The following is a 25,658-nucleotide window of genomic DNA, read 5'->3' as shown; positions in this document are numbered from 1 at the left end:
TGGGTGTTCTACAGTCTTCTTTCTTTTTTAATGGGTTCTTTGCGTTTCTTTGTTTCGTGACTGCCTGTTAGGAGATGAATCTCAAGGCTGTATAATGTATAGATAATAAATGTACTTTGAACCTTAATGTATCATCCACCACAATCTTTTGCCTCCTTTCACACAAAGCCCAATTTAGATCCAGTCTGTCAATTCTTGATATCTTGTGCCTTAACTTTCTGGCCCATCTGGTGGGTCCTTGTTAAAATCCTTACAAGCCTTATAAATTGTGTTTACCAATCTGCCTTAATTGCTTGTCAATACGATATGAGGAGAAGATATTTCACTTGATGGAGAACCTAGAACCACAGAGGTTATGCATGAAATATAATCAGATTAGCAGCTAAATCTCTACAAATCCTGATGTGAAAATGCCAACTTTACATGAACCAGAAGAGAAATGAAACAGTAATATTGCGGCTTACAATGAGTGAATGATTAAATAGTGTTTGAACAAGCCACACCTGGACTAAGTTTTAGTTTACTGTACTCTTTGTCTATAATATCAGATGACCTCTTATTGAAGCAGGGATCTGGGGGCATGCAATGAAGTCCACTACAGAGCAGATAGTGGAAGCATTTTAACAGTCTTTCCAAGCTGTGAATTCTTGGGGTGTCAGAGTTCAGAGTTCAACTTCGACATCATCTGTAAGGAGTATTGTACGTTCTCCCTGTGGAATGTGTAGGTTTTCTGCGGGTGCTCTGGTTCTCTCCCACAGTCCAAAGATTCACTGCTTGGTCATAATAAATTGTCCCATGATTAGGCTAGGGTTAAATCAGGGGTTGCTGGGTGGCATGGTTCAAAAAGCTGGAAGGACCTATTCCATTCTGTATATCAATAAAATAAAGTAAATAAAATTCTGCTCTAAGTATAACTGATTCAGATCATCAGAGGGGGGTGAAAAGAAAAGGACTGCACTGGTATAACAACTTTTATGGTTTCAGGATGCTTGATATTCTGATGTTCCTAAAAAGAACTTTTTGGAAATGTAATCACAATTGTAACATCTGATCAAAGATGGTTAAATAGTGCTGAAATATTGAACATCTACAGTCTAACCAGCACACACTAAAGGGGATGCATGGCCGTCTCAGTTCCTATATTTCTAGGTCAAACTTTATCTCTTCTATTTTTTTGTAAGATGTAAGTTGCTTTCAACCTAGCTTCTGAAACCAATTTTCATATAAATGGCTTTCCTTTTAAACAGCACATTAAAGCTAGAAGGTGTCATAGCATGTTGATAACCTAACTGGATGCAGTCTTCATCTGACTGACATCTGTACAGAGTAGATAAACAGTCTCCAAATTGTAGTCGACTATCTTTATATTATTATTCAATACTTTGTTTGTTTGATGTTTTCTGCTCTATCATGAGTGAAAATTTTAAATGTGTCTTCTCGTTCAATTTTAGCATCAGCTTGTTTCAAGAGGAGCATTTAGGAGTTGTTTTTGCAACAGCAGATTGGTTCTGAAACTCCACCACTGGAATTCAAGCTCATAATTATAGACTAGCTGCACTCCTGGGGGCAACAACTTCATTGTAAGTATCCTTCAAAATTCACCACACAGAAGGAGAACATTTGATTCATCACGTCAGCCAAGGAAATATGAAATTAACCTTGGTGAAGTCCCTCCCAATGAAATGTCATTGATCTGAAACATTAACTCTCTCTCTCCTCAGATCCTGACTGAATTGCTGATTTCTGTATTTTCTGTTTTCTTTCAGACTGCTAGCACTTGCAAGATTTAGTTTTAAATGTCAAATGAATAATTCCTTTATATTTACAGTAATTTTCCTTTCCTGCTCATGCAGAATATTGGATTGTTCCAGTGGAGAAGAGGCTGGAAAGACCTCCCTCTTGGTACAAATGCAAATTTTGACACAATTTTGGCTAAATGCACAAGTTAACATTCATTTTATTTTCTACTGAAGTTATTCCCTAAGACGATAAGATTTTGGAGCAGAATTAAGCCATTTGGCCCATCGAGGGTGCTCCGCCATCTCTGATCCACTTCCCTCTCTGTCCCAATCTCCTGCCTTCTCCCTGTATCCCTTTGTGGCCTGACTAATCAAGAATCTATCAACCTCTGCCTTAAATATATCCAATGACTTGGCCTCCACACCTGCTTGTGGCAATGAATTCCACAGATTTACCACCCTCTTGCTAAAGAAATTGCTTCTCATCATTATTCTAATTGGATGTCCCTCCATTCTGAGGCTGTGTCCTCTGATCTTAGACTCCACCTGCATAGGAAACATCTTCTCCACATCCATTCTATCGAGGCCTTTCAACATCTGATAGGTTTCAAAATCATCCCCCCTCATTCTTCTGAATTCCAGTGAGTACAGGCCAAGAACCCATCAGATGATCCTCTTAGGATAAGCGTTTCAATCCTGGAATCCTTTTCATGAAGCTTCTTTGAAACCATTCTAATGTCAACACATCTGTTCTTAGATAAGGGGACCAACACTCCTCACAAGACTCCAAGTGAGGCCTTACCTGTGCCCTAAAAAGTTTGACATTACATCCTTGCTTTTATATTCCAGTCCTTTTGAAATGAATGCTAACATTGCATTTGCCTTCCTCACTAGCAACTCAACTTGAAAGTGAACCTTTAGGGATTCCTGCATGAGGACTCCCAAATGCATTAGGACCTCAGACTTGCAAATTTTCTCCCCATTTAAAAAAATATTCTACACCTTTATTTCTTTCACCAAAATGGATGACCATATAGACACTGCCACCATTCCATCTGCCACCTCTTTGCCTATTCTCTTAATCTGTCTAATTCAATCTGTAGCCTTTCTACTTCCTCAACACTGCCTACCCCTCCACCTATCTTCGTATTGTCCACAAACATGGCCACAAAGCCATTAATTCTATCACCCAGATCACTGACATATAACATAAAAAGAAGAGGTCCCAACACAGACCTCTTTATTCCAACTCTTTGCCTCCTGTTAATCAGCCAATGTTCTATCCATGCTAATACTCTTCCTGTAATACCATGGATGCTTAACTTGCTAAGCAGCATCATTTACGGCATCTTATCAAAGGCCTTCTGAAAATCCAAGTACAAAACATTCACCAATTCTTCTTTGTCTATCCTGCTTGTCATCAGATACATCCTGCATGATCCAACAGATCTGTCAGACAGTATTTTTCCTTAAGGAAATCATGCTGACTTGGGCCTGTTCTATTATTTATCTCCAACTACCCCAAAACAACATTCTTAACAATGTTCACAACCACCAATGTCAGACTAACTGCCCTATAATTTCCTCTCTCCCTTATTGAGCAGTAGAGTGATATTTGCAATTTTCCAGTCTTGCAGAACCATCATACTTTAGACTTTATACCGTATTGTCACCAAACAATTCATACTAGAACGTACAATCATCACAGCGATATTTGATTCTGCGCTTCCTGCTCCCTGGATTACAAATATTAAATATTAAAAGTAGTAAAAATTAGTAAATATTAAAAATTTAAATTATAAATCATAAATAGAAAATAGAAAAATGGAAAGTAAGGTAGAGCAAAAAAAAACCAAGAGGCAGGTCCGGATGTTTGGAGGGTACGGCCCAGATCCGGGTCAGGATCCGTTCAGCAGTCTTATCACAGTTGGAAAGAAGCTGTTCCCAAATCTGGCCGTACGAGCCTTCAACCTCCTGAACCTTCTCCCGAAGGGAAGAGGGATGAAAAGTGCATTTGCTGGGTGGGTCGTGTCCTTAATTATCCTGGCAGCACTGCTCCAACAGCATGCGTTGTAAAGTGAGTCCAAGGATGGAAGATTGGTTTGTGTGATGTGCTTCGCCATGTTCACGATCTTCTGCAGCTTCTTTCAGTCTTGGACAGGACAACTTCCATACCAGGTTGTGATGCACCCTAGAAGAATGCTTTCTACGGTGCATCTATAAAAATTAGTGAAGGTTTTAGGGGACAGGCCAAATTTCTTTAGTTTCTCAGGAAGTAAATGCGCTGGTGGGCTTTATTGGCAGTGAACTCTGCTTGGTTGGACCAAGTCAGGCCATTTGTGATATTGACCCCGAGGAACTTAAAGCTTTTGACCTGTTCCACTTGCGCACCACTGACGTAAATTGGGTCGTGCGGTCTTCTACTCCTTCTGAAGTCAACAACCAATTCCTTCGTCTTGCTGACTTTGAGGGATAGGTTATTGTCTTCACACCATGCCACCAGGTTCTTAATTTCCTCTCTGTACTCAAACTCATCATTACCCGAGATACGGCCTACAATTGTTGTGTCATCAGCAAACTTATATATTGAGTTTGATGGAAACTTGGCTACACAATCGTGGGTGTACAGTGAGTAAAACAGGGGGCTGAGTACACAGCCTTGTGGGGCACCGGTGCTTAGAGTGATTGTAGAGGAGAGCTTGTCCCCTATTTATACAGCCTGCGTCCTGTCTGTGAGGAAGTTGAAGATCCAGCTGCAGATCTGAGTGCTAAGGCCCAGGTTCCGGAGCTTAGGGATCAGTTTATTTGGAATGATGGTATTAAAGACAGAGCTGTAGTCAATGAAAAATAGCCTTACGTATGTGTCTTTATTCTCCTGGTGTTCTAAGGAGGAATGTAGGGCCAGAGAGATGGCATCTGCTGTTGACCTATTGCTCCGGTAGGTGGATTGCAAAACATTGAGGTTGACCGGTAGGCTGTGGTTGGTGTGTGCCATAAACAATCTCTGGAAGCACTTCATAGAATTGATGTCAGAGGCACAGGTCAATGGTCATTCAGGCATGCCACCTTGCTCTTCTTCAGCACTGGGATTATCGTTGCCTTCTTAAAACACGAGGGGATCTTAGACTGAAGCAAGGAGCAGTTGAAGATGTCAGCAAACACTCCAGCTAGCTCGCTTGCACAAGCCTGAAGAACCCATCCCAGGATGCCATCTGGGCCTGTCGCCTTCCTTGGATTTATCTTCAGGAAGGCCCTTGTAGCGTTCTCCTCGGTGACGATGAATCTCGCTGCCACCAGGTCTGGTTCATCCAGAGGGAGCGGGATGCTCCTCTTCTTTTCAAATCTTGCGTAGAATACGTTATGTTCGTCAGGAAGAGAAGCACCACAGTTATTGATATTCCCGGCCTTTTCTTTGCACCCAGTGATCTCGTTTAGACCCTGCCATAGTCTACTGGCATCCATCTGGTTAGCCTGGCCTTCCAACTTGGCTCGATATTGCCTCCTGGCGTCCTTAATGGCTTTCTGGAGTTCACGCTGGGATTCCATGTAGCAACTGGTATTCCTGGACCTAAAAGCCGCAGCTCTAGCCATTAAAAGGGACTTGACCTCATAATTCATCCAAGGTTTCTGGTTAGGGAATATCCGAATTGTCTTGCGAGACACATAGTCCTCTGTGCATTTCCAAATAAAGTCTGTGACAGCTGAGGCATACTCATCGAAGTTAGCTGCCAAGTCCTTGAATACTAACCAGTCCACTGACTCAAAGCAGTCACGGAGGACCTCATCCCTTTCCTCCATCCAACGAGACACTACTTTTGACACCATGAACGCCCGCTTCAGTTTCTGTTTGTAGGCCGGGAGGAGAAGTACGGCCTGATGGTCCGATTTTCTGAAGTGAGGTCGTGGGACGGAACGGTAGGCATCCTTGACTGCTGTGTAGCTGTGGTCAAGTATACTCGGGCCTCCAGTGGGGCAGTAGACATGTTGGTATAACTTTGGCTGCGCCTTTCTGAGGTTGGTCTGGTTAATGTCCCCAGCTGTAATGAGCAAAGCCTTCGGGTACCTGGTCTCAAGTTCACTGATGTTGGCATACAGTATGTTCAGAGCACACTCCACGTCCACCTGGGTGTGAATGTACACCGCTGTCAGTATGACCGAGGTAAATTCCCGTAGCAGATAGTAGGGCCGGCACTTCACTGACAAGTGTTCCAGGTCCAGGCTGCAGGAGCTTGTCAGTGCCACTGTGTCCGAGCACCACGCAGTGTTGATTAGTAGACAGACACCACCTCCCCTCGTCTTGCCTGAAGACACCGTGTGGTCCATCCGATGGATTGCAAATCCCTCCGTTCGGATGGCACAGTCGGAGGTGGCAGGGGAGAGCCAGGTCTCGGTGAAACAGAATACATAGTAGTTCTGCATCTCCCTGCAGTAGGTGAGTCTCCCTTTAAGATCATCCACCTTGTTCTCTATGGCTTGCACATTAGCTAGTAGGATAGTGGGCATAAGGACCATGAAGCCCCTCAGCTTCAATCTGACCAGCAGCCCAGCTCTTTTCCCATGTTTCCTCGGTAAATAGTGCATCTTTCCAGGTTTCCATCGATGCAGTGTGTTGGCAGCTCTTTGAGATTGGTGGATGCGTCCTGCGGTGATCGATCGGCTGGTCGCGTCATTGGACGCTCCGGGTCGGGCCAAGTAACAGGGGAGGCTCTGCTGCCAGGGGCCCGGGCTGTCGATTGGGTCAGGCCCCGAAACTGACTTAATCCCGGAGGGCCGGACTCCTGGCTTAAACAAGTCCTTAAGCCGAGTCATGGTTGCGGAAGCCTCCGCTGCAGCAGAGCCTCGGGCTCGATTTCCGAGGTTGGTGGCCGAGGCCTCACTTCCGGCAGCTGTGGATGGCCACCAATGGGGCTTTACGGTGGTTGCTCCAGGGAAGCGTCTGGGGCACCTTGAAGTCTCCACCGTCACTTCTGTGTGGTCGTCTGCTCTGGCGAGATGCTGGTCGAAATGGGCCGCGTCTCCAAGCGCTCCGGCACGGTAGCAGACCGCGGGTCTCCGGGAACATGGAGGGCCTCACTGGTCAGGTCCAGGTGCGGTCCGGAGTTTAAGAAGCTATTCTGGTGCGGTGGTCTCCAGGGGGGTCAGTAGCTTTGCCAGGGTGTTGTTGATCTTGATCTTGCTAGATTGGAGGTTTAGAAGGTTTTCTCGGGTGTAGGATAGTGGAGAAGGCAGTTTGCTCGGGAGAGCACACGCAAAGTCGCCAGTTACCGGCGCCAGCTTTTCTAAATATAGAGAAGATGCATATGCCATCATTTAAATGCACATGTCATTTGTATTAGAATGATGCATAGAACATTGGAAATCCTATGACACAGAAGAAGACAATTTAGCAAATCAAGTCTGTCTCAGTTCTCAGAGTAATTCCACAAGTCTCATTCTTCCACTTTTATTTACATGTAAACCCTTTCTCTCCTATGTCGCCACCTATTCCTCCCAGATTCTCTTGCCACCTACTTACAATAACAAATTCATCTGTCACCATATCTTTGGATGTAGGAACAAGCTGGAACCCCTTGTGGAAACGTACTCAAATACAAGTCAACATGTAAACTCTGTGCAGCTAGAACTGAAGGTCAGGATTGAACCTGGGTTGATGGAACTCTGCCATACCACTATGTCTCGTAGTGTGCCGTTGTGCACAAAACAATTCAGAATGGTGTATTTTGGATTTTTTGCAGTATTTTTGAAGACATTTTGAATGAATTGTAAAGAATAGTGATGTTTATGTGAGGCCACGCCAGGAGCATTATGTACAGTTTTGTTTATCCTGTTATTGGAAAGGCATGAATAATCTGGTAAGAGTGCAAAGAAGATTATGAAATTGTCTCAAGTCATGTGTTTAAAAAAAAAGATTGGAGAAGCTATGACTTTATTCCTTGGAAAATTGGACACGGGGCTGAATTTTGAGCCCATCTTTTAACTTCATCATTCCCACAATCCTGACTGATAAGTTGGAGAACCTGGGCCTATGTACCTCCCTCTGCAATTGGATCCTCGACTTCCTAACTGGAAGACCACAATCTGTGCGGATTGGTGATAACACATCCTCCTCACTGACAATTAACACTCGCATACCTCAGGGGTGTGTGTTTAGCCCACTGCTCTACTCTCTCTATATCCATGCCTGTGTGGCTAGCCATAGCTCAAATACCAGCTACAAACTTGCTGATGATACAACCATTGTTGGTCGAATCTCAGATGGAGATGAGAGGGCTTACAGGAGCAAGATATGCCAACAAGTGGAGTGGTGTTACAGCAATAAGCTTGCACCCAACGTCAGTAAGACGAGAGAACTGATTGTGGACTTCAGGAAGGGTAAGACAAAGGAACACACACCAATCCTCACAGAGGGATCAGAAGTGGAGAGAGTGAGATGGTTCAAGTTCCTGGGTGTCAAGATCTCTGAGGACCTAACCTGGTCCCAAAATATCAATACAGTTATAAAGAAGGCAAGACAGTGACTATACTTCATTAGGAGTCTGAAGAGATCTGGTATGTCAACAAATAGACTCAAAAACTTTTATAGATGTACTGTGGAGAGCATTCTGACAGGCTACATCACTGTCTGGTATGGCGGGGTGGGGGTGGGGGGGCTACTGCACAGGACCGAAAGAAGTTGCAGAGGGTTGTAAATTTAGTCGACTCCATCTTGGGTACTAGCCTACAAAATATCCAAGACATCTTCAAGGAACGGTGTCTCAGAAAGGCAGTGTCCATTACTAAGCACCTTCAGCACCCAGGGCATGCCCTTTTCTCACTGTCTTCGTCAGGTAGGAGGTACAGAAGCCTGAAGGCACACACTCAGCGATTCAGGAACAGCTTCTTCCCCTCTGCCATCCATTTCCTAAATGGATATTGAACCACCTTTTTAAGATACATTATTTCTGTTTTTGCATGATTTTAATCTATCCAATATACATATACTGTGAATTGATTTACTTATTTCTTATTATTATTTTATGTTCTTCTTCTGTATTAGTATTGTATTGAACTGCTGCTGATAAGCTAACAAATTCTACGACACATGCTGGTGATAATAAAACCTGATTCTGATTCTGACTTATAAAGGAGTATAAAATCACGAGGGGTATAGATGGGAAGAAAACATGCAGTCTTTTTCCCAGGATAAAGAAATCAAAAACAGTGTTCACCCTGGTGCCACCCATGGATCATGGTGTCCTGCTCTACTCTCTTTCTGCACTGTCAGGAAAGGGATGCAGCTGCTGTTCCCCAAATGGGAGACCAGGGCTGAGGGATGAATATCCCTCGGTATTTAATGTTCACAAAGGCAGGAGGATGGGTGGGCTGGGCAGGGGAGAGTGTGGTAGAGAGTGGAGGAGATGCCGGGTGGGTGGGTGGGGGAGAGGATCAGGTGGGGGTTAAGGAAGAACATCTAGTAGATGGAGTAGGGACGTTTATGGACTAAACTAGTGCTAATGGGACTAGCTTAGACGGGTATCTTGGTCGGCATGAAAGAGTTGGGTCAAAGGGCTTGTTTCTGTGTTATTTACTCAGTGACATCCATTATTAAATAAAGAACCAGCTGATGAAATTTAGTCCCTGTAGGGAGGTTTGACAGAGATAATTCCCTGGAAGCATTATTTGAGGTATTAAAGTGAATGCATTGATTCTAGTTTGTGCAGTATCTTATAGGGACTACTAAGCAGTTGCTAACATTTTCCTTTGTGCTGCTGACTGAAGAATGTGGCTAATGTTACCTAAAATTCAAAATATCCAAAGGGAGGATAGTCATGAATATCTGATGCCCAAGATAGACGAGCTGCATACTGTGCAGAAACAAATTATAGCCCTTTTATCACAGGAATTTTTAACATGAACTTCAATAAGTTTCCAGGGAATATCTTTGTCAAACCTCTCTACAGGAATTGAATGGATATTTGAAGTTTGCATTGTGACAAAAAGAATGGCTGATTATGTTGACATCTACACCCTGTGGGCAGCTAATAAGCTTTAAGCAGCATCAAAGCATGCAACAGAAAAGCAATACAAATCACTCCTGATAAAACACCTTGACATTGCTACATTTATGTAAAACAACTGAAGCTAATCTCTAATTAATTTTGTTACATTCAAGGGGATTCATGCAGATCAATTCAAATAGACTCTACCGGAATAACTTTAAGATCAGGCCTGGTCTGAGATTCTAATTTAGCGGTGGAACTGCAACAAATTCTTTCTACACTTTGTCAGCACATATGCACTGATGGCTGTCACATGGTTCAAAAGTGACTCAATAGCCATGGGAAAATGAGGATCATTGCACCTCCAATGTGCTTATGTTCACAGTCACTTTTTCTTTATCTGATGTTCTGATACACTATACAATCTCTCCTCTCACCACTTGAACTTTATTGATATCCACATCAAGATAGCTTGTCACACATCCAAATCTACATTTCTTCTAATCCAGAATCATCCATGGAAGATTATTGAAAGAGGAAGAGGAAAAACTCTGTTGTTGTATTAAAAAAAATCTCAAAACAACTGAATGGCCTTGTTAGGCTATAATAGTGAGATGCTGTAGCTAATTTACTGAATGCAAATTCCATAAAATGGCAATGAGATAATGATAAAGAAATCTGCTTTAGTGTACTATTTGGGGCATAAAGTTAGCCAAATGTATTAAATTTGTTTACTGTATTCTTTACATCCAACCCAAACAGATGGTTTACCGTATCGCTGAAAAATGGCCTTTATCTTATGATATTCCCATAGTTTTGCCACATTAAATTACTGCCTTAGGCTCTGGGCTGCACTTCCAGTTCACTGTTTTCCTGATCCAAAGGTGTGAGCTGCCATTGAAACAAACCTGGCATCTGGTCGCTATGGCAGCAGAGTCAGCACTGCCAGTAGCAATGAGCTACCCAGATTCAACACTCACAATTTAAGTTTCAAGTTTATTTATCACGTGTATGTCAAAACATACTATGAAATGTGTCATTTACGCTAACAGCCAACACAACCAGAGGTGTGCTGGGGGCAGCCTGCAAACATCGCCACATATTCTGATGCCAACATAGTATGCCTACAAAGCTTGGCAGGAAACAACAAGCAAACAAACAAAAACTGCAAAGCAAGCAACCCTCCCAACCAACCCCACACATACACAGTATTCTCACCCCAAGATAATTTGTTTTCTTCATTCACCAGGCTCCAGCACACTTGGATTCGGACTCAGATTTGGTGGTAGAAATGCAGGCATTGTGTCTTCGACTACTCCAGTGGACTAGCAAAGATTCATAATCCTGGGGATCCAGTCAAAGAGCCTCAACTTCTGGAATTCTGATTCAACCCTTCTCTCTTTTCTATTCCTCATTATGGCTCCCCTATTACTCTTCTCTTCTTTTCACCTAACCATTTCCTCCCTTTAGTGACTCTTCTCCTTCCCTCTCTCCTATGACTCACTATTCTCTCTCATCAGTTTCTTTCTTCTGCAGTCCTTTATCTCTTTCACCTCCACCTCGCAGCTTCTTCCATCATCCACCCCTCCCTCCCCCACCTACCCACCTTTCTCCACACCTGGTTTCACATTAACTTCATTTGTAATAAGCAAATACAGTCCCTTATTTACTCACCAACTTTTGATCAGTCTCTGATGTGGTTTGATGATCCTTTTCAGTCTGCTATTTGCTTCCACAGATTTATTGTTTTCATTTGCTAAATTATTATTAGTGTCCTTCTGAGAACTCTGATCAGCATGTTCATTTCTTCCACATATTTTTGCCAAGATCCTATCTGTTTGTCTCTTTTCTTGTCCTTGCTGTGTGACCATTGTTCACTCCATGTTCTCCATAATGGAGCCCTGGACTGCATTCATGTGATCAGTGACTCTTTTCATAAGTTCCAACTGATCTGTCTTAATTCACAGAGATCCCTCTGACTGTGTTTCACAGATAACAATTCCCCATGTTGGTTTGTGTTGAGGTGGTGTTATTGTTCTGACTTTGGGGACTGTGTACTCTTCCACGAGTGTTGCATGGTCACCTCTGGTCTGTGAAGCCACTACAAAAACTTGTATGAGATTACTGTCTCATTCACAGTCACTGGAACAATCCATTCTGTTTTACCAGTGTCAGCAGTCTGTAAGGAATCTATAAAGACTTCCTCCATTTCCTCAGCAACTATGTACACTTTTCTCTTGGTTGCCCAGCTTTGCAGCACTTCGCAAAATGATTCTTCTTCCCAAAATTACTGCAGAACTTTCCATCAACAGGACACATTTTTGGAATGTGCCTGCCTCCACATTTGCTGCATTTGATGTTTGAGCTATCCTTTCTGCTTTGCTTTTGTTTTGGGAAACACCTTTTGCTCTGACCCTCTGTTTTCATAGCATGCTCTGTTGTATCAGCCCTGTGCAGCTCTTTAACTTGTGCTTGTGTGGTCTCCACTTCCCTACACATATTCACAGCCTTTTCCAGCATCAGATCTTTTTCATGGAGCAATCTTTCTCTGAGCTCATTGTTGTGTCTGTGCATAACTACATACATACTGCATGCAGGAGATGGCTTTAACTGGTACATTCACATTGCAGTGAGAGAGAGAGAGAACAATGTACATGCATAGATAACAACACATGCACAGACAACAGATCAATATGTGCTACTGAGAGGTGGGAAAGGTCATTGATCTAAAAGAAATAGATCTATACATTACACTTCCTCCCCCTTTGGGTTAATGCAACATAAGCTGTGTATGTACAAAACATTCAATTTCCCTTTCATAACCCCTTATGCCAAATAAACACACTTTTACAATAACAGTCCATAACTACATAACTAACTTCACAATTCTAAAGATTCAGTCTTTTAGGTGGTGCTCTGTTTCTTTTAGGATAGCTCCTGTAGACCTGTAGAGTGGCATTGATTTTGGTAGATGTCTTGTCTAAGAGAACAATTTCAGTTTCCCATGTCATGTTGCTGTCAGTGACATGATCGTCACTAAGAGGCAAGTCTGGTGACTGTAATGTGTCCATTCTGTGGTATGCAGTTGACTCAGTGTTGTTCTTCAGTTGAACATCCAGTACCTGGTCCACATGACGTCTCAATGTTTGATCTCCAACATCCACTGTGTACATCAGTGGTCCAGTTCTTTAGCTATCTGACTGGGTGTCCACTTGCCTTCTCAGTAATCACATGGTAGGATTTCCTGTTCAACCTTGAAACTCCTTGCTGCTTCACTTGGCAACAGGCTGAACTGTTTACTCTGCACTTCCCTCCAGAGGTCTGGTTTCAGGAGGTCTATGCGAGATCTCAGATTCCCGTTCATGAACAGCATTGTAGGAGTTTGATTTGTTGTCGCATGAACAGATTTCCTATACACAAAAAGGAAGGTGTCTATCTTGTGCTGTATAGAAATCATTGCTTTCATGGATTTCTTGAAGGTTTGGATAAGCCATTCAGCTAACCCATTCATTGCCGGGTTGTGAGGAGCTGACTTGAAATGTCTGATGCCATTTTTCTTCATTAACGGTCAAAGTTCTGCTGACGTGTATTGGGGTCTGTTGTCTCTCACAATTTGTTCTGGTAAGCCATTCCTGGCAAAGGTAGTCCTCAGATTGGAGGCAGTATTTGCTGAGCTGGTTGACTTCATTGGTATAACCCCTGGCCACTTTGAATGAACATCCAACGCAATCACAAATATGGAGTTCATGAACAGCCCAGCAAAGTCAATATGTACTCTTTGCCATGGTGACAACAGCCAATCCCACAGGTGTAACAGTGCGTGTGGGGGTGCATTTGGAACTTTTTGGCATCTTGAACAGCTTTTTTGGCCAAGTTTTCAATCTGTTCATCTATTCCCGGCTACCACATGTAGCTCTGGGCGAGATCCTTCTTCTTGCCTGCATCTTGGTGTTTTTCATACAGATTTTCTAACACTCTGGTGGGTAGTTTAGAGGGAACCACAACACAAGATCCATACCTCAGCATTCGTTAACTTACTGACAGTTCATCTTGTCTCACTGAGAACTCTGGAAACATAGGGTTACCTTGAGCTGGCCATCCTTGCATGGTGATGTCATAGACTTCTGAAAATGTCAGGTCATTCCTCATTTCCCCCTTGTATTTTGGAATTTGTTACCGGCAACTGGTCCACAATGTGGTGTGGAACACTTCTGCTGGGTCACAGTATGAAGACCTCTCTTCTTCAGTTGCCAGTAGTGGAAGACGTGACAAGCCATCAGCATTGCTGTGTTGTTTGGTGCCCATGAACTCTATGTCATAAGAGTGGGCTCCTGGGAATAGTGCCCAACGTTGTAACCGGGTAGCAGTCATCACTGGAATTCTGCCCTGGGATTGAAAATGGACACAAGGGGCTGTTGATCTGTCACTTATGTAAACTTTGTTCATAGGGGTAATGATGAAACTTCTTTATTCCCCATACTAGACTAAAGGCCTTTCAGTTCATCTGTGCGTTGTTGTGTTCTGCGATTGTCAGAGATCTTGAAGCAAATGCAAGCGGGCATTCAGATCCATCTTTCATAACATGTGACAAAATAGCTCCAATGCCATAAGGGGATGCATCGCATGCCAGTCTTATAGGCAGGGATGGGTCATAATGGGTGAGCAGTTCATCTGAGGTTATTAGTCTCTTTGTTTCCTTGAATGCTTATTCCTATCTTTCTGACCATTCCCACTTTGCTCCTGTCTATAACAGTGCATTCAATGGATGCAACACTGTATCAATGTTTGGGAGAAACTGGTGCTTTACAAGACCCAAGTATGACCTGAGTTGTGACATATTTTCCGGTTCGGGTGCCTGTAGCACTGCTTCATTCTTCCCTTGTGACTTATGTAAGCCATGCTTGTCAATGTCCTGTCCACAATATGAGATTTTATTCCTGAAATTCTCACATTTCTCTCTCTTTGCATACAGACCATACTCACTCAGTCTGTTAAGCATTTTACGAAGGTTCTGGAGGTGCTCTTCATAATTGTTGCCAGTCACAATGATGTCATCAAGATAACATTGGGTTCCTGGGATATCTTGGAGCACTTGGCCCATTTCTGTTTGTGAAATTGCCAGAGTTGATGCAACGCCAAAGATGAGACGATTATATTGAAACAGTCCCTTGTGAAGAATGTCTTGCTTTGCTCCTCAATTTCCATTTGCAGATAGGACTTGTGACAAGTCATTCCTTGAAAACCTCTCCCAAAAATGTCTTCCCTTCATGGCAGGGGATACTGCACAGTACTCAGCACTGGGTTGATGTTCACCTTGAAATCCCCACATATGCGAACGGCTCTGGCCTTCCCCTTCTTGCTCACCGGGACAATGGGCATGGCCCAATCGCTCCACCCAACCTTGGAGAGGATTCCAGATGCCTCCAAGCTCTGGAGCTCAGCATCCATTTTAGAACATGGTGAGTAAGGCGCTGGATGCACTTTATGGAATCTTGTTGTTCCTCTTCCATTCAGTTCAATTCTGGCCTTCCTGCCTTTGAGTTTACCAATCCTGTTCTCAAACACCTTCTCAGTAGCATTAAGCAGCAGTGCCAGTCTCAAGTTAGTGCTACCATTTGGGCTGCCACTGTCTGCTGATTTCACATTGAGAGGTTTGATTGAGTACCAGTCTGGCTGGATTATTCCCAAACATTCACTTCCAAAAAGTGCTGGCCCTCCACGTTTCAACACATAAAGCTCTAACTGTTGTGATTGGTCTCCACACATCACATTTATTTACAGTTTGCCTTTTTTCACCTGAGACGCTTTTTCACCCGTGTAGGTCTTTAGCATTTCTGAGGTCTTCTCAGAATGGAATCTTAGAAAACACTGTTGTAGTCAGCATCTGGAATTATAGACAAAGCTAACCTTGTATCCAGCTCCATTTTCAGTTTTACACCAGACACATCTATTGTGATTCATATTATATTGCAATCTGTTTCAGTAATACTATGCAGTCCTAGGCATGACAGTTCACCTTTGTCAGACTCTAAGCTGTCTGATTCTATTTTACATTATGTAACTTTATGCATTTTCTTAGTTTTGTATTTCAGGCTTTTCACTCAGCTGTGTTTTTATCTGCCTTGCACATTCTGTCTGTGACCTTGTCTGTGACACTCTGCAGACTTTTTCTTTGAACCAACAGTCATTTACATCATGGGAGGTTTTGACACACTGATAACATCTTTGGCTTTTTGCTCCATTCAGGGACATTTTGTGCATTTCACCTTCTAACCTCCTTTTCTATAGTTCTGCTGCATCCTTTGCTACAGTCTCTAATGATATTGCATTGGTCAATGCCCATTCTAAACTTGGATCTCTTTCTGCTAGTAGCCTCATTTCAGTACTTTGACTATGCATGCCACATACAAACCTGCCCCCTTAATGTATCAGAAAGTCAATTGATCTCTAGAGCCACAATACTGGGAAAGTTTGCATAGTTCTGCAAAGTATTCAGAAAGGTTTTCATCTTTTGACTGGTTCATTTTGTAAAATTTAAATCTCTTGGCTATTACCAGTGGTTTAAATCTCAAATGATTTGTAGAATTCCAACAATTTCATCTAATGTCTTGCTTGCTGGCTTTTCAGGAGTTACTAAGATGTGTAAGAGACTGTGCGTTCTTGGGCCCATTAAGCTATGAAGCATAGGGGCTTTTTATTTGCTTCTCCATGTTGTTAGCATTACAATACAGTTCAACTTTCTTGATTCAAGGTTCCCAGCCTTCATTAGTGCTATGAAATTTTTCAACTTTCCTGACTAAAGCTATCACCATATTATTGTCACTTTAAATTCAGCACGTCTTTCATTGTTACTCATGGGTTCTTCAGCTTCCTCGTGCTGTTTAACTCTTGCTGTTTCATCCCTTAATCATGCCATAGCTGTCAATGTAGTCTGTAATATTTTTTGACGTTCAGGTTCATATTCATCTGTGCATAACTATATATCGATAAAATGAAATAAAATAAATTAAATTACTTAAAATAAATAATTTAAATCAAATTAAAAGCACACATGCTCGAGATAGCTTCAACTCCCATCATTTGGGATTCTGCAAGGTCTTTTGTCTCTAACTACTGAGTCTCTCAAATCTCCAAACATACAGGCATTATTTAGTACGTGAAGTTCAACAAAGTATTGGTCAAAGCGAACACCTTGTTTCTGATCTCAGGAAGAGCAGTTGTATCTCTCAAACCTCATGTTTCTACTTGGGGTAAAATACTCCTCAAATTTTGTCATCAGGGTGTCCAATATAAAAGCTGTTGTAGGCGTCCAAAGCATTTTCAGCAATTACACGTAGAAAAATAGACATTTTTAATTTTTCATCTGTCCCTCCCATTCTGCTAACCGTAAAATCTATGTTGAATTGCTGTTTGAAAGATTTTCAGTTATCCATTAGATCGCCAATAAACTGCATAGGTGTGGGAGGGTTAGCTTATCTGTGCTGGGACCTCTTGGACCCTCACCTAAATTTCTCTTGGTGTATGTGGGAGCAACATGGTTTCTGGCCTCGTTGGCCAGCTTTTCTCCATTACTTTTGTCTCTTTCTTAGCCACAGCACAGTATTCATTTCTCCTCCGTGTTAACTTCTGACACCATGTTATGTTTGCTCTTAATAAAGATTTTCCTGATTCCTTATCTGATCTCTGCTACTCTCCCTTTGCTCAGCATTTCCACTTCCATTCCCCTCCACAACAGCACACACACACACACACACACCCACACACTCTCTCTCACTCTCACACACACACTGTATACATTATCCACTTCTAATGAACGAAGGACATTACTTGAACCATTAATGAAACCATTTGCCCTTTCATGGTTCCATACTTAATTGCACTGAAGACCATGAAGACATTGCAAAAGGGTTTCTCACTTAACTGTCTATAAGCATTAGCTTCCTACTTCCTTTTCTAACAATTCAGATTCTCAACTCCTGTCTAATTGCTTTGTGCCTCTACCCAAAGGAAATTAGCAGGAATGAAAGGTATTTCAAAATAATAATTGTAAAAGAAAAATGTCATGCATCACTGATCATCTTCTTAAATAAATAATTAAACTGAAGTATTGGCTGCTTCTGTTTTATTGGGACTGGAAGAAAGACACTTTGTAACAACTAGTATAACCAACTGGATAATGATAATCTTTTGAAATCTGATGTCAGTTTTCAGTCTTTAATGTTATTAGTTTAATCAGAGATAATGTATTTTATTCCCCTGAAAGTTCAAAGCTTGTTATTTTGTTCCTTTGTTCAGACTCCCAGTATGTACACAATTCTCTCTCCTTCCTTTTTAAGCAGTGGAATTACTGTTGCTACCTTTCAGTCTATAGGAACTGATTCAGAGTCCAACGGATATTGGAAAGTGATCACCAGTTTGTTCCCAGCACTTTGTTATTATAGCTTAAATTCTTCCCCATAAATCTAACAAACACATTCCCAATCCTTTGAATACAACCATATGCAAGTATGCATATAACCATCCCATATGCACAGATTGTACCTTCTCTGGAACTGGTTCCAATGATCCAGTAACCTAAATCCTTCCCTTCTGCAATATCTCTCCAGCCATGCATTAATTTGATCTGTTGTCTTGTTCTTATACCAATAGGATGTGGTACTGGGTGTAATTCTAGGATTGCTATCTGTAAGTTCCTGCCTTTCAGAGTATATGCTAATTCCTCAAATACATCTTGTTATCTCTTTATTGCCTACTGTATGTTGATGGTACTGATATGCACCAAAACCATTAGCTGCTCACCCATCCTCTTCGGGATGCTCTGTAGCCACTCTGTGACTTCCCAGTGTGACAAAAGACCAAGTTATCAGAAGATTGATGCCGATAAGAGAGATAAGAGAGAGACAATGGGGAAAAATTTAAAATGCTAATATGAGAGACGAGCGAGATTAACAAAAAGAGACACATTTCTGAGTATTGTCAGACCGGTTGCTTTGAACCTGAACTGTTTGAAGTTTTGATGGACAGGCGATACCCCAGCAGGGGGATAAAAGGAACAGGTTCGCTAAGGCAAGCGACACACCACGACACCACGAGATAACGAGACCCTGGAAGTGCGTTGTGCCCCCCCACAAGTTGGTGGAGGTTTTGGAGGTCTGGTCACGGGACCGACCATAGACGCACAGCGTGGAAAGGTATGATTGGTGGGAACCTGGTGTGTGTGTCCGCCCTTGCCTGGGTGCCGGGTTCACCACAGAAGAACGATCGTATCCGGAATGGAGGGGTCACAGTCGATGACTTCGGAAGACATTACTAAGGGCTCGCCCGAAAGCTAACTGTGAGGAATATCAAAAGGTCTGTTTGAATCCGATTTGAATATCATCATTCGCTCTCTCTCTCTCTCCCCCCAACGGCACAACATCGATTACTGCGAACTGAACTAAACTGAACTGAACTCTGCGTCACTTGAGACTGATCATTTTACCCCTAGACTGCGATAGAGCTTGATTGATCCTATTATCCTAGTTCTGTGTACATGTGTGTTTTATCATTGCTAACCTGTTGCATTTATATCCTTATGATTAGAGTACTGTGTTGCTTATTTCTTTAATAAAACTTTCTTAGTTCCAGTAATCCAGACTCCAACTAAGTGGTCCATTTCTGCTGGTTTGGCAACCCAGTTACAGGGTACGTAACACCAGGCACAAATAGCACTGACAACTTGTTTTCATTGTGAGATGGTTTCCTCATATTTGGGTCAAATTAGATTGAAAAGCCTTCTCTGTCATTTGTTATAAGAGCTTTTACACAAAAGTACCAAATCATTGATAGTAGTAGAAAAACATTTCTGAAGGTCTGGGTTTTGCAAATAGTGTCATCTGAGCTCAATGAAGGACCCCCACGAAAATCACGTTATGTTTGTAACTTCAAAACATTAAACTAATTCAAGTAAGATTGGGAGTCTGGGATGCGGGTGTGACTTCAGTTTTACTTTAAGCAAGGTGCGCACATATCACATAGTAAGCTGATGATATATGCAATAGCATATTTTTAATATACTCCGTAATTAGTTATTTAAATAAACGTGAATGTTTAATCAAACAATATATCTACAAGATTACTCAAATGCAATTGAAATATCAAATACACAACAAATTATCCCTTCTTTTGATAATAATTTGCATTGGCACAACCACTGGATCAGTACTTTACAATTCATTCTTTACATAATGATATTTTCTTTAATTTTCTATGCACAACTGCACAAAACAGTGAAACAATATTCTTGCCCTTGAGGTACTGCAGCTAATGTCCTATTTATTGGAGCCGGTTATGTATTTAATTGTTCTTTGTAACTACCTCAGGCCTTTGTTTCATCGTAGCTTATCAAACAGACTTTTTCTCGCTGCTGATTGGTTATTATTTCATCACCATGCTGCTTTAAGGTTAGGCAAGGTTACAAATTAAGACAAAATTTGGGAATATTTTGCAGAAATGAAGCGTTATTTGTCTTATCTAAAGTACAGATGCTTTACTCAGTCTTGTTGGACCTCTGTTAATTTTTGATCCTTTCTAATGATTCCTTGATTTAAGAACCCTCTCAAAGAGCAGAGAAGGAGGAAGAGAAGAGGGGTTCTGATAAGGATGATCTTTCTCCTCAAAATATACTGGGATCTCTTTCCCTGCATACAGCCATCCATACAACCAAACAATAGCATAGCAGTAAGCATAACATTATCATAGCGCCAGTGACCAGGATTCAATTCCAAATCCGTCTGTAAGGAGTCCGTATGTTCTCCTTGTGACCACAAGGGTTTCCTCTGAGTGCTCCGGTTTCCTCGTACATACTAAAGATGTGCGGGTTCATAGTTTAATTTCCCACATGGATGCAACTGGGTGGTGAGGGCTCATTGAGCCTGAAGGTCTTATTTCCATACTGTATCTCTAAATAAAATAAGTCATAAATGTTCTGCGGCCGAGGTCATAAGGAAATTTATGGAAACTCCCTTTGAAATTCTCAAACTGTGATTGCACTGTCTGGAGCATTTCAGAAGCACCCTGCAGTTGAAAGCAGTGATGAACATATGCTTTGTTGTCAATTGCTCCGTCTTCTCCAACATGAAGCAAAATCATTGCTCATTGCAGAGGATGGGAAGAAATGGAAATGATCAAGAAGAGAGATAAGAAGGTTGTAGGGAATAACTAAGAGAGACTCTTCCCTACTTCAGTGCTTCCTCATAACATAAAGTTCAAACCTTTGAACAACAAGTGTTCCCATTTTCTCTATAACCTGATCTTCCTCGGGATTGCTTTGAGGCCCAGAGATTCATGTGCAGTTCCTCTCTCAGTAGCTCAAGCCACGTACAATGTGACAGAGGTGGAGGGACTGAGCATTTTTACATCATAGGGTGGGAAAAAGTATAGTCAGTACTGTTCTCAGTTTTCATTCCAGAACACTTGACATGCCTTTCTTCTTCAAAGAATGGGGTTTCTTTTTCTCTACCATAGATACTGCCTTCACCTGCATCTCCTCCATTTGCTGGACATCCATCCTCAGCCCACCTTCCTACCCTCATAACAGGGATAGAGTTTCCCTTGTCCTTACCTACCACTCTGCAAGCCTCCACATCCAGCACATCATTCTCCATAACTTCTGCTATCTTCTATGGCTCCGACAACAAAATGTATCTTTTTCCCCTCCCCACTTTCCATTTTCTGCAGGGATCATTCCTTCCATGATTCCCTTGTTCATTCAAAATATACTTTACACATGTTGTTCGAGACTGGGAACATTCATAAATAATGGTGGGTGTGATGATGTTCACCACCATATATTTTATCAAATTAATTGGGTAAAAAGAATATGGTATAGCGCATTAATGTGGGGCTGCACTGTAGCATCTTAAACTAAAAATTGGATTTCAAGAACAAATGACATTGGATACTCAAAATCAGTTAAAATGAGGCCATAAGATCATAAGACATAGGATCAGAATTAGGCTATCTGACCTGTCGAGTCTGCTCCGCCATCAATCATGGCTGATCCTTTCTCTCCATCTCCTCCTCAATCCCAGTTTCTGGCCTTCTTCCTGTAACCTTTGATGCCATGTCCAATCAAGACCCTATCAACCTCTGCTTTAAATACACCAAATGACCTGCCTCCACAGCTGCGTGTGGCAAAAATTCCACAAATTCACCACCGTTTGGCTAACAAAATTTCTCTGCATCTCTTTTTTGAAAGGGCACCTCTCTATCCTGAGGCTACGCCCTCTTATTCTAGACACTTCCACCATGGGAAACATCCTATCCACATCTACTCTGTCTAGACCTTTCAACAGTCAAAAGGTTTCAATGAGATTCCCCTGTCATCCTTCTGAATTCCAGTGAGGAATACGTGACTTTACAGTTTTTATATCCATGTGTTGTTGCGGGAATAAAGGAGGCCTTTTCTGGTAGGCTGCTGGTAAGTAGTGGTGTTCCACAAAGTTCTAAATTGTGATAGTTTCTTTTCATGTTGTATATCAATGATTCTGATGACAGAATTGAAGGCATTGTGGCCAAGTTTGCAGATGATATGAAGATCAGTGGAGGGGCAGGTAGTGTTAAGGAAGCAGGGAGCTTGCAGAAAGACAGAATGGGAGAACATTAAAGAAGTGGCAGATGAAATATATGTAATGTATGTTCATGCACTTTAGTAGAAGGAATAAAGGTGTAAGTTTTCTAAATGGGGAGAAAATTCAAAAATCAGAGGTGCAAACAAACTAAGGAGTCCTCATGCAGGTTGAGTTACAGGTTCAGTCAGTAGTAAAGAAAACAAATGCAATGTTAGGATTTATTTCAAGAGGACTAGAATGTAAGAGCAAGGATCACACACAAAATTCTGGAGGGACTCGGCAGGCCAGGCAGCATCTAGGAAAAAGAGTAAACAGTTGATATTTCAGGCCGAAACCCTTCATCAGGGCATGACAGATTGCTGTGGAAGCCAAGTCATTGAGTATATTCGAAGTGGTAAAAATCTTCTGAGGTGTATATATTTCAATGCTAGGAGTATTGCGGGGAAGGCGGATGAGTTGAGGGCGTGGATTGACACATGGAATTATGACGTTGTAGCAATTAGTGAAACTTGGCTACAGGAGGGGCAGGACTGGCAGCTTAATATTCCAGGGTTCCGATGTTTCAGATGTGATCGAGGCAGAGGAATGAAAGGTGGGGGAGTGGCACTGCTTGTTAGGGAAAATATTACAGCAGTGCTCAGGCAGGACAGATTAGAGGGCTTGTCTACTGAGTCCTTGTGGGTGGAGCTGAGAAACAGGAAAGGTATGGCCACATTAGTGGGATTGTATTACAGACCACCCAATAGTCAAAGAGAATTGGAAGTGCAAATCTGCAGAGACATAGCAGACAACTGCAGGAAACATAAAGTTGTGGTGGTAGGGGATTTTAATTTTCCATATATTGATTGGGTCTCCCATACTATTAGGGGTCTAGATGCTTTAGAGTTTGTAAAATGTGTTCAGGAAAGTTTTCTAAATCAATATATTGAGGGACCAACTAGAGGGGATGCAATATTGGATCTCCTGTTAGGAAACGAGTTAGGACAAGTGACAGAAGTTTGTGTAGGGGAGCACTTTGGTTCCAGTGATCATAACACCATTAGTTTCAACTTGATCATGGACAAGGATAGATCTGGTCCTAGGGTTGAGCTTCTTAACTGGAAGAAGGCCAAATTTGAAGAAATGAGAAAGAATCTAAAAAGCGTGGATTGGGACAGGTTGTTCTCTGGCATGGATGTGATCGGTAGGTGGGAAGCCTTCAAAGCAGAAATTTTGAGAGTGCAGAATTTGTATGTTCCTGTCAGGATTAAAGGCAAGGTGAAAAGGAATAAGGAACCTTGGTTCTCAAGGGATATTGCAACTCCGATAAAGAAGAAGAGGGAGTTGTATGATGTGTATAGGAAGCAGGGAGTAAATAAGGTAATTGAGGAGTATAAGAAGTGCAAGAAAATACTTAAGAAAGAAATCAGGAGGGCTAAAAGAAGACATGAGGTTGCCTTGGCAGTCAAAGTGAAGGATAATCCAAAGAGCTTTTACAAGTACATTAAGAGCAAAAGGATTGTAAGGGATAAAATTGGTCCTCTTGAAGATTGGAGTGGTCGGCTATGTGTGGAACCAAAGGGAATGGGGGAGATCTTAAATAGGTTTTTTGCTCCTGTGTTTACTAAGGAAACTGACATGAAGTCTATGGAATTAAGGGAAACAAGTAGTGAGATCATGGAAACTGTACAGATCGAAAAGGAGGAGGTCCTTGCTGTCTTGAGGAAAATTAAAGTGGATAAATCCCCAGGAACTGACAGGGTGTTCCCTCGGACCTTGAAGGAGACTAGTGTTGAAATTGCAGGGGCCCTGGCAGAAATATTTAAAATGTCGCTGTCTACAGGTGAGGTGCCGGAGGATTGGAGAGTGGCTCATGTTGTTCCGTTGTTTAAAAAAGGATTGAAAAGTAATCCGAGAAATTATAGGCCAGTAAGTTTAACGTCAGTAGTAGGTAAGTTATTGGAGGGAGTACTAAGAGACAGAATCTACAAGCATTTGGATAGACTGGGACTTATTAGGGAGAGTCAACATGGCTTTGTGCGTGGTAGGTCATGTTTGACCAATCTATTGGAGTTTTTCGAGGAAGTTACCAGGAAAGTGGATGAAGGGAAGGCAGTGGATATTGTCTACATGGACTTCAGTAAGGTCTTTGACAAGGTCCTGCATGGGAGGTAAGTTAGGAAAATTCAGTCACTAGGTATACATGGAGAGGTGGTAAATTGGATTAGACATTGGCTCGATGGAAGAAGCCAGAGAGTGGTGGTAGAGAATTGCTTCTCTGAGTGGAGGCCTGTGATTAATGGTGTGCCACAGGGATCAGTGCTGGGTCCATTGTTATTTGTCATCTATATCAATGATCTGGATGATAATGTGGTAAATTGGATCAGCAAGTTTGCTGATGATACAAAGATTGGAGGTGTAGTAGACAGTGAGGAAGGTTTTCAGAGCCTGCAGAGGGACTTGAACCAGCTGGAAAAATGGGCTAAAAAATGGCAGATGGAGTTTAATACTGACAAGTGTGAGGTATTGCACGTTGGAAGGACAAACCAAGGTAGAACATATAGGGTTAATGGTAAGGCACTGAGGAGTGCAGTGGAACAGAGGGATCTGGGAATACAGATACAAAATTCCCTAAAAGTGGCGTCACAGGTAGATAGGGTTGTAAAGAGAGCTTTTGGTACATTGGCCTTTATTAATCAAAGTATTGAGTATAAGAGCTGGAATGTTATGATGAGGTTGTATATGGCATTGGTGAGGCCAAATCTGGAGTATTGTGTTCAGTTTTGGTCACCAAATTACAGGAAGGATATAAATAAGGTTGAAAGAGTGCAGAGAAGGTTTACAAGGATGTTGCCGGGACTTGAGAAACTCAGTTACAGAGAAAGGTTGAATAGGTTGGGACTTTATTCCCTGGAGCGTAGAAGAATGAGGGGAGATTTGATAGAGGTATATAAAATTATGATGGGTATAGATAGAGTGAATGCAAGCAGGCTTTTTCCACTGAGGCAAGGGGAGAAAAAAACAGAGGACATGGGTTTAGGGTGAGGGGGGAAAAGATTAAAGGGAACATTAGCGGGGGCTTCTTCACACAGAGAGTGGTGGGAGTATGGAATGAGCTGCCAGACGAGGTGGTAAATGTGGGTTCTTTTTTAACATTTAAGAATAAATTGGACAGATACATGGATGGGAAGTGTATAGAGGGATATGGCCCATGTGCAGGTCAGTGGGACTAGGCAGAAAATGGTTCGGCACAGCCAAGAAGGGCCAAAAGGCCTGTTTCTGTGCTGTAGTTTCTATGGTTTTCTATGGAGTTTGATAGGTTTTTGATTATTCAGGTCATCAAAGGTTAC

This window comes from Mobula birostris, chromosome 1 (assembly GCF_030028105.1).
Source record: "Mobula birostris isolate sMobBir1 chromosome 1, sMobBir1.hap1, whole genome shotgun sequence".
Taxonomy (NCBI): domain Eukaryota; kingdom Metazoa; phylum Chordata; class Chondrichthyes; order Myliobatiformes; family Myliobatidae; genus Mobula; species Mobula birostris.
Note: the sequence above shows the minus strand (reverse complement) of the source record.